Here is a 10,000-nt window from a genome sequence, read left to right on the forward strand (position 1 = left end):
TTTTTCGTATTCTCACTATGGGCACTTCAATTATGAATTGAGTTTTTCTATGCTATTTTATTCTACTTATGCTAATGTACATCTACCTGCAGCGTTACAGGTGTGCCAGCGTTGTATAAACCTACTTAGTGGCCCTGTTCACCGAGCTAATCCCGGTGAACGTGCCCCTGGCACCGGGCTGGCCGGAGTTGTTGTTCGCTGCAGTACTATACTATTTTGTTATCCTAACTTATCCTACGTTTAACCTAACTTAGCCTAGAGTCAAAATCGTGAGTGTCTAGATCAGTGGTTGGGCGCACCCCCCCCCCCCTAATCCCAGACGTGGCGGATTCCAGCCGTGAGGCAACTGGCCAGTCCACGCCCCGGCGGAACAGGACAGGTGCGCAGGATCAAGTTCGGTATATGACATCTAGTCGTTGTTCCTTAGATATTCCTTAATTACTTTAAGTGATATCTCATTCGCCAGTTTATTTAGAGTTGGGAAATGGTCCTCGTGCCTGAGCAGGTGATACGTGTCAAAATTGGGTAGCTGTTGACGTAATTGCGCTGCTACGTCGTCGAAGAGGCGGCACTCATACACCACGTGTTCTGGGGTGCCTGGTGTGGCCCCACAGTCACACGCTGGTGTAGCCCATTTCCCGAACCGGCATAAATATGCCGGGTAGGGTCCATGACCTGTGAGGAAGTGCAGCAGTCCTCGTGATGGCGTGAAATGTTTTAGTTGCAATCTTTCCCTGATGTTGGGTAGTAGTTCATATGTTCTGCGACCGGTTTCTTCGTTGTCCCATTGTTGTTGCCAGAGTTCTTCCCCCCTACGTTTAATTTCCAGTTTATTGCCCACATGTATCCCCATTAGATCAACTATTTTCTCCCTGTTTCCCTTCTTAACCCAGTACCATGTCGCTTGTTCTCTGATTTTAATGTCGAGCGGACAAAGCCCCATTAACACCGTTAGTGCTCCGCCCGGTGTTGTTCTATATGCCCCTACCGATCTAAGAAGCATGTTCCGCTGCACTCTTCTCACAGCCACGGCAGGCATAACCCTCGTGAGCCTGTGGGCCCAGACTCCTGACCCATACCCTACGATAGATGTCAATATGCTATTGTGATACAATTTGATCAGATCTGGTGGCAGATGGAATCGCTTGTGACCAATTGATATTAAGTTGTTTAGTGTTTCTAATGATTTATGTGTGACAGTGTCAATATGTGATGCATAAGTCCACCTCTCATCGACGATTACTCCCAAGTATCGCGCTTCATGGCGTCTGAGAACTGGCAAGCCATCTATTCTCACTGTCGGGTTCCTGGCTAGTTGCCCCTTCAAAAGTAGGTACGTGGACTTTGTTGGCGAGATCTTCATTTTGGTCGTATGGCACCATGTACTCAAGATGGAGATAGCCCTTTCAATTTTCGGCTCTAGGTCTTCGCGGCTACGGCCGCCAACCAGCAGGAGGAGGTCGTCCGCGTAGGCTATGCCCTCTAGCACATCGTCACTGTTCTGTAGATTGTCCAAGAGGGGTTCCATGTTAATGTCCCAAAAGAGTGGCCCCAGGACAGATCCCTGAGGACACCCCTTGGTGATCTTCTTACTTATTCTCCCGCTAGGGGACGATAGCCAGACCTCCCTATTCTCACAATAGCTCCTCAGACAACCATATAGCGACCTCGGGCACTCCTTCTCACGCAGGCGAGAGAAGAGGGAGGGCCACCACAGGTTGTCAAAGGCGCCACTGATGTCTACCATGATGCCGACCACGTATTTGTGCGGGGTAGCGGCACAGACCTCCGCAGCCAGGGCGATGGCGTCAGACGCCGATCTCCCAGCTCTGAAGCCGAACTGTCTGTCGCTCATCCCGCACAAAACTCTGTGTGCTGCCAGCCTGTCTGCCAGCAACCTCTCAAAAAGTTTCCCCAGTGTGTCTAATAAGCAAATAGGTCTATAAGACTTTGCTTCCTGTGGATCTTTATCCGGGCTTTTCTTAATTATCACTACTGTGGCTCTTTTCCAAATTTGGGGATATTTCCCGAGCCTCAAGCACTCGTTATATAACCTTGTGAGAGGAGCTACCAGCTGGGGGGCCAGGAATTGCACCACCTCCGCGGTAATGCCGTCTGGGCCAGGAGCCTTGCCTCTTTTGAGGGCATTTATCTGAGCGGCTACTTCTTCTTCAGAGAAGGGATATACCACGTTGTTGTTCTGATATTCTTCTAGGTCTTGTCTCCGAATTTGTTGCTGTGCCTCGGAGTCATCGTTTTCGTCATCGTCAGGCAGCAGGACGCGGAGCAGGACCTCAGCAGTTTCCTGCCAGGTCTCTGTCATCCTGCCCTGATCCCTGACGGTGGACAGCACCATGGGTGATCTGATCTTTTCCCGTACTAACTTGTACGGTACACCCCATGGGTCCATGGCTAACTGTGTTCTTACATATTTTTCCCAGCTCTGTAGCCTAACTGCCTTAAGCTCCTGTTGGAAGTGTTCTTTTTCTTCTCTGTATCTTTGCAACCAGCGTTGCTTCTCCTCCCAGACGACACTCCGCTGGTAGTACCTCCTAGCCCTCCGTACAGACTGGCGCATCTGTCCGAGTTCGGTAGACCATGGCGACGGGGGGGCCGCTACGGCTCTCCTCCTGGTTGGTACGGCAGCTTTTACCGCTCTGACAACCGCTTGCACCAGTTCTTCAGCATATCCTTCAACATTTTCGTCACCATCCGGCAATATCGGTATTTCACACTCCCGTGACAGGCGGTCCCAGTCAGCTCTGTTGTAATTCAGCTGTATTTCCCACCCCATGTCCCAGTGGCACTCTTCATTCCCTAATGAAAACGTAATGAGGTTGTGGTCACTGGTTGTGACCCGATCCCAGACCATCCAATTGGTTAATCTGGTGGCGAGATTGGGCGTGACCAATGTAACGTCTATGTTTGTGCCCTCGCCCCCACCTCCTACGTAGGTGGGTGGATTTCCTTGCTTGTTGGCGACAAGCAATTGTAACGCCATGATGGTCTCCTCAGCCTTTTCTCCTCTATCATCTCGCGTGCCACTGAACCACAGGGGGGATTTGGCATTTATATCTGCAGTGATGACACATCGACGTCCCCGCAACGCCGTGGCTATTTGCATAAGTTTGTCTAGGAATTCGTCTATTCCTCGACCGTACTGGAAATACATATTTATGATGTACAGTACTCCAGCTGGTGTTTGTAGTTCCACGACGTTGCAGTGATCGTCGCAGAACTGTGATAGGACTGTGGCTCTTATTGCTCTGTTTATTATCATTATAGCTGCTTTGGGTTCCGCTTCGCTGTGAACGACTTGCCAGTTAGCTGCTGCAAAAGGGATTCGCCCAGCCAGGGAGTATGGTTCCTGCAGACAGAGCACATCCAGACTCCTCTCCTCCACGACCCTGCGGAGTTCCTGCATGACTAATCTGCTATTATGAGAGTTAATCTGTCCTACGTTTAAATGGGTCACGTGCGTAATATGTTCTGATGTGTGAATCCGGCCAGTTCTTGCTCCAATCGTGAGCTAGTCTTCCATTTGTGATGACAGATTGACTATAAATTTCATCAAGATCAAACTTCTCGTTTCTTCTTTCGAAAACTTTTTTGACCAGGTCACGCAGGGCTCCGAAGTCCGTGGGGAGGTTCATTGTCTTCAGCTGTATTCTATCGACAGCCTCCATTACCGGGAAGGTGACGTCTCTGCCATATTCATGCCCGACACGTACCACATGCCTCAGTGCTGTGGTGAGGACCGCCGGCTCCTCCAGTCGCGCAAGTTGTAATGCATGTTCTAGGTTGGGGTATACCCTATTGGGATCTACGCCCGAACCTTTACGTGTAAGAGGGTTTGTATCAGGTGATGTACTGTTTATTGCGTTGTCTTGTACTTTTTGTTTTTCCGAAGTTACTATTTGATTTGCCACAGGTCGCCCTTGCGGTCGTTCTAGTTCTTCAAGCGACCTTAGTCCCCGGTTTCGGGGGAAGGGAGCACTGGTCGGCCCACATGGGTCCGTTTGTACGCCAGCATCTTTGGTTTCTACCTTTATGGTCTTGGTTTTAGTGACTCCTTGTAGGAACTCCCTAAATCTGCTGGCCCTAAGTGCATCCCTTACCCTTTTACTCGGGGACTTTCTTTTAGGCTTCCTGTTGACTGATATGGACTCAGCCATAATCAGTCCTGGAGATAAGCCGTTGCTCTAAAGCCCTATATGTGGGGCAGTTTCTTCCTGTGGCATTACAATTTCTTTTCCCTCTTCTTGCACAGGGGATACATATCCCTGTTTTGCAACAAGTTTTCCTGGTATGATCTTCAGCGCCGCACCTGGAGCAAGCCGGCTTTCGCTCACAGTGTTTGTGTATATGGTCGAGGTCTCCGCAGTTGTGACAACGGGGAACTACAAGGTAGTCCCTTACGTTTATTGAGTGAAACCCCATGTATATTCTGCCCATAGTGGTAAGCTTACGCCACATACTTCCGGAAACTTCTGCTACGTGATGTACTGTATCACGCTCTCTGGGTCCAGTTTTGAACCGCAGTTTGAATTCTTTTTTAAAGTTGTCTGGATTCATTTCCTCAAAATTTTGTTGACTTATCGTTTCATAGATTTCATTTTCATTCATGGTGGTGGGCACATCATACAAGATCACCAAGGGATTCCGCTTTTTGGGCGGTTCACATTTAACGACCTTTTTAAGTTTGTCGTGGTTGAGTATCTTATCCCGGTCTTCTACAGTGGCAACATCTACTATTACGACATTTTTGGTTGCCTTTACCTTATTTATTTTAATTTTGTCCGCTGCCGGGTTTACAGTTGTTGTGAAAAGTTGTTGTACTTTTTTAATGTCCTGGCCTGGCAGGGGTCTTAAGAAGACTGCCGTGTCAGGCCTTTTGGACACCTTTTCGATGGTCTCTTTTGTTGTCTGTATTTTAGTGGCCGCTTGGGCGACCACTCCTGCCCACGTTTTGGTGGGCTGTTTTCGCAGTCTTTCGTTTTCTTTTTCCAGCTCCTCTAGCCGCCCCTCGAGCTTCGCACTAGCGATAGCCCAGGCGGCGAGTTCCTTCTTAATAGAGAGAACTGCTGTGTTACTTATCTTACCGTTCTTTATACTAGAATCTAGCAATTGGTTGATTCTAGTATGCCAATCAGTGACATTTTCTGCATTCTGCCCCAGGCCCTCTTCAGGGGTGGGAACAGTATGTGTCGAACACCTCGAGAGAACACTCGAATCACTCGTCTCTTGGTCAGCCATGATTCATTTGACGAGTGAAAAAGTTGGGAGCCCGTCTCTTGCCCCGGACCGGCTCCTCTGGCATGGGGGGGGACTGATGCAGCTCGCCCACCGGCCTCGCCCCAAGGCCAAGGGCATCCTCGAACTGCTGGGTTCAGCGCGCCGTTGCCAGCGCACTGGTCCCCGTCGGTGGCTCCGTCATCGACGATTTCACGCGACGCTCCCCGGCAAGAGCACCCCGCACTCCGGAGAGGCGGATGCACCTCTCGTCCTTCGCCGCCTACTTGCCCGAGCTTCCACCTCTCGGCCAAGGACCCACTCCTACTCAGGTGGCGGGTCGGTCACTCAGTCGTTCGGCGGTCTGGACCCATCTAACCTGGCCCAGGCGATGTCACCACCTCCTGGGTTTGGCAGAACACGCCCCGGTTACCCAGGGGCGCGGCGAAGCACCCTTGCCGACTCGCGCCGCGATCCCACGCCGACAAACGAGGTCGCCGGCATGCAGAGCACCTGCTGGACTGTGCCCTGCGAACAGAAAGGGACTGGTGTTCGGTCCCTCGACACAGCTCCCCCTGTGCCACGCACCCTTCGCTTTCGCATCGGGTTGGGTCGCAGCTCTCCCTTTTGACGCAAGGCAGAAAGCCAAGCTTGACGTCTGGCACCACGGGAAGGCGGAAAGAGCCACTTGGGAAGGAGAGGCTATGAGAGACGCATCACTTCCCCGAGTGAGGACTGCCGCGGCACGCTCGACGTAAAGCGATACGCTTCAGTACGAGCTTCCGTGCCTTACGGCGCGCCGGCAACGGGCGGGCCCGCACCGAAACGCGCCGTCAAGCGACTGACCTCACGCCAGACTCGGGACTCTGTTTGCATGTATTAGCTCTAGAATTACCACAGTTATCCAAGTAACGTGGGTACGATCTAAGGAACCATAACTGATTTAATGAGCCATTCGCGGTTTCACCTTAATGCGGCTTGTACTGAGACATGCATGGCTTAATCTTTGAGACAAGCATATGACTACTGGCAGGATCAACCAGGGAGCTGCGTCAACTAGAGCTGAGCAGCCGGCCGCCCGGGAGTGTGTCCCAGGGGCCCGCGCGAACACGCAAGCGTCCGCTCAATTATTCTGCAAACAGGAGGAGGCTGAGCTCCCCTGCACAATACACCTCGAAACCCTCTCAGGTCCCGGCGGCGCGCAGCGCCGTCCTAAGTACTTGGTCGGGTTCGAGAGAGGCGCAATCGCCCGGAGTTAGGCGAGTAGACGCTTTAGGTGCGACCACCCGTGCTCCCAACTGAGCTTGCCGCTGCCGACAGAGGCCCGGGAGCGTGCTGTCGTGGCATTGCCGGCGGGAGACAACACGCGCCACCTACGGTGACCGGCAGCTCCAACGCCAGCGCCACAGAAGGGCAAAGGCCCCACGTGGGTGCCGAAGCGAACTCTCCCAGCACAGCGCACGTGCCAACACGTCTGCACAACTGCGATACAAACCACCAGCGAGAACCGCTGGGGCGACCGAGCAGCAGACGGCGTCGCGGCGCCGAGTGCCGGGCGGCGGCGCATCCTCAACGCACACAGTCCTCAGTCGGACCAGCACACTGCAGATGTCCACCGCGCTTCGCACCGGGCCCGCGAGGACCCACTTTGGCCGCCCGGCGCCGCGCGCAGGGTGCCCCGGCGCGCAGCTGCGCCGCCTGCCGCGTCCGTCGGCCGGCGCGCCTGCCACTGGGCGCCCCCACCAGCCGGCTGTAGCGCGTGCGCCCACGCACCGCGCGGCCAGCACGCCGGGCGGCCCCCCCTCACCGGCCGGGGACGGTCCCACCCAGCCACCGCCGCGTATCGCTTCACACACAGATTTGCCCTTACTGATTTACCTCCAGCAACAACAACCGCACCACAATGGGTTTACCAGTTGTTCATTTGCGTTGCGTCACGTCACCAGCAAACGTAGACGTCCATCCCAGTTTGCAAATGCAACGATTATTGCATACCTGTCTGTTAGGTGTCACGACACACTACGTCTGCCCACATACACGCAACAAAATGTGCACGACTAGAGAACACGTGGGAGGTGGCCCCCTACGTATGCGATGTCCATTACGAGACCGACTGTCAACCAGCATCTGTACCATGTCGCAGATGTGGAACGCGGTGCACCATGCTATCACACTGTGTGAGAAGAGACGACTACGTTTGAATACACGCGCCACTACATCAACAGACGGCTCATGCTGATCGCCATCCAGGGCGTCCGTTACTCCCACACGTCTCTATGGCGTACCACACTGCAATGTAGCTGTTATGGGGAGACGGCACGTGGCTGAGTGCACAACATTTGGACCGTATGGTTCGCTGTTGTTGGGCGCAGTCGTACGGTCACACATGTGCCACAGCGTATCATTCAGTACATACGGACCTATGTGCAGTACAATGTGAGGATTAAGCTTACGATATCAGCGGACAGTGGACACAGGCCGTACCACGACGTAGACTGAGCGCTTCGACATGCGAATGCCAGTGAACAGCTGCGAAGGGCATTGAACACGCAAGCACCTGAACGACCAGCGTGCGAAGGCAGGGTGGAGGGGGGGGGGCGATGTACATCCTGCAGTTGTCCACATTACAGTGTACAGCGGGAGCATGTAAAAAGTAAGCAACACTTGCGAAGTGTTCAACATGAAACGACACACAAGAGGGTGGGCGGTGCGAGTAGCGAACTATATTCAGAGGGTTGTGGTTAGACAACACTAGATTAATGTAACGTGTCATATGCCAATTACAGAGCAGGTTAAGGCACAACGTGGGTTAGGTTAAGGCACAACGTGGGTTAGGTTAAGGCACAACGTGGGTTAGGTTAAGGCACAACGTGGGTTAGGTTAAGGCACAACGTGGGTTAGGTTAAGGCACAACGTGGGTTAGGTTAAGGCACAACGTGGGTTAGGTTAAGGCACAACGTGGGTTAGGTTAAGGCACAACGTGGGTTAGGTTAAGGCACAACGTGGGTTAGGTTAAGGCACAACGTGGGTTAGGTTAAGGCACAACGTGGGTTAGGTTAAGGCACAACGTGGGTTAGGTTAAGGCACAACGTGGGTTACGTTAAGGCACAACGTGGGTTAGGTTAAGGCACAACGTGGGTTACGTTAAGGCACAACGTGGGTTACGTTAAGGCACAACGTGGGTTACGTTAAGGCACAACGTGGGTTACGTTAAGGCACAACGTGGGTTACGTTAAGGCACAACGTGGGTTACGTTAAGGCACAACGTGGGTTACGTTAAGGCACAACGTGGGTTACGTTAAGGCACAACGTGGGTTACGTTAAGGCACAACGTGGGTTACGTTAAGGCACAACGTGGGTTAGGTTAAGGCACAACGTGGGTTAGGTTAAGGCACAACGTGGGTTAGGTTAAGGCACAACGTGGGTTAGGTTAAGGCACAACGTGGGTTAGGTTAAGACACAAATTGCGTTACAAATTGCGTTACATTGCGGTACAAATTGCGTTACATTGCGGTACAAATTGCGTTACATTGCGGTACAAATTGCGTTACAAATTTGGTTAGGTTAAGGTGCAAAATGGGTTGGATTACAGTACACAACATGGTAAGAGATAGTGTGTTTGGGGGGGGGGGGGGGGGCAGGTTCGTTGGTAGTGATCATTGTAAGTGAATGTCTGAGGCAGCGTCAGTATGTCACAGCAGTTCTGTCTCGTCAGGATGCGCTTTTCGCTCGTGACTGGAGGCGCGCCGCGTCTGTGGTTGCGGCAAGGGAGTGGCAGACCTGTGTGATTCATTCCTGCCATTGTTTCTGTGCCGTAACAGGAGGCAGTGTGGTGGTGTTGGGTGCACCCCTGTGTAGGACATGTGTGGGTGTTGGTGGCTTATCTGAGCAATTGTGGATGTTGGACGGGTGGGATATTCTATTTTATAATTGGACCCCCTGGTGTGGTTATCATAGTGTGGATGGTGTACTGTGGCGGAGAGGATGCACCGGACGTTGGTCCATGCTGGTGCTTACATATCGTATCTGTGTCTGTTACAGGCAGAGAGTAATGTGTGATGGAGTGTCTCGCTGAGGTGTGGTTCATATTGTGTGCACAGACTTACAGCATGTATAGGGACAGCGGGAATTTGGCATATTGGATATAACTCGTCATGAAACGCAAGATATAGGGGTGGATTGCAACGTACGAGTGCGGGAAGAGTCCGCCGTTCATCCGCTTGGGTTGCGATTTGGGCGGTTGGGGTGGGGCACGTGCGGGTGCGGGTGGAGTGATTGTCGGTTGACTACTTCGTGCGACGCAGGCACTGGCGTTCGGGTTCCTGTGGTGGACAGATGATGCAGGCTTTGTGGGTGGCGTCGAAAAATGGGTACTGTGGGACCTAGCGATGTCGTAGTCGGGGTGGCGTCTCATAGATGGCGGTATCGTCGGTGCAGCAGGTCATGTTTCGGGAGACTTGCAGATGGCGGTATTTAGTTTTCGTGTTGCGCGCGACATGGTGGACGTAGTGTCGTCCGATTCGCGTAGATGGGGCTATTGCATGTGGTTTCGTCACATTGTCATAGATGGCGATGCTGTGGTTTGGCAGTATGGTTGGTGTAGTTCCGTTGGATTCCTGTAGATGGAGGTGTCGTTTCTGGGCCAGACGGCAATGTAGTTTGGTCACATTCTCATAGATGGCTGTGTTGTGTCTGTGGGTGGCGGTGTCAGCGTCGTCCCATAGAGGGCGGTATGGTCTGTTTATTGTGGACGTTGATGTCAGGACCA

This window comes from Schistocerca cancellata, unplaced genomic scaffold (genome assembly GCF_023864275.1).
Source record: "Schistocerca cancellata isolate TAMUIC-IGC-003103 unplaced genomic scaffold, iqSchCanc2.1 HiC_scaffold_656, whole genome shotgun sequence".
Taxonomy (NCBI): Eukaryota; Metazoa; Arthropoda; class Insecta; order Orthoptera; family Acrididae; genus Schistocerca; species Schistocerca cancellata.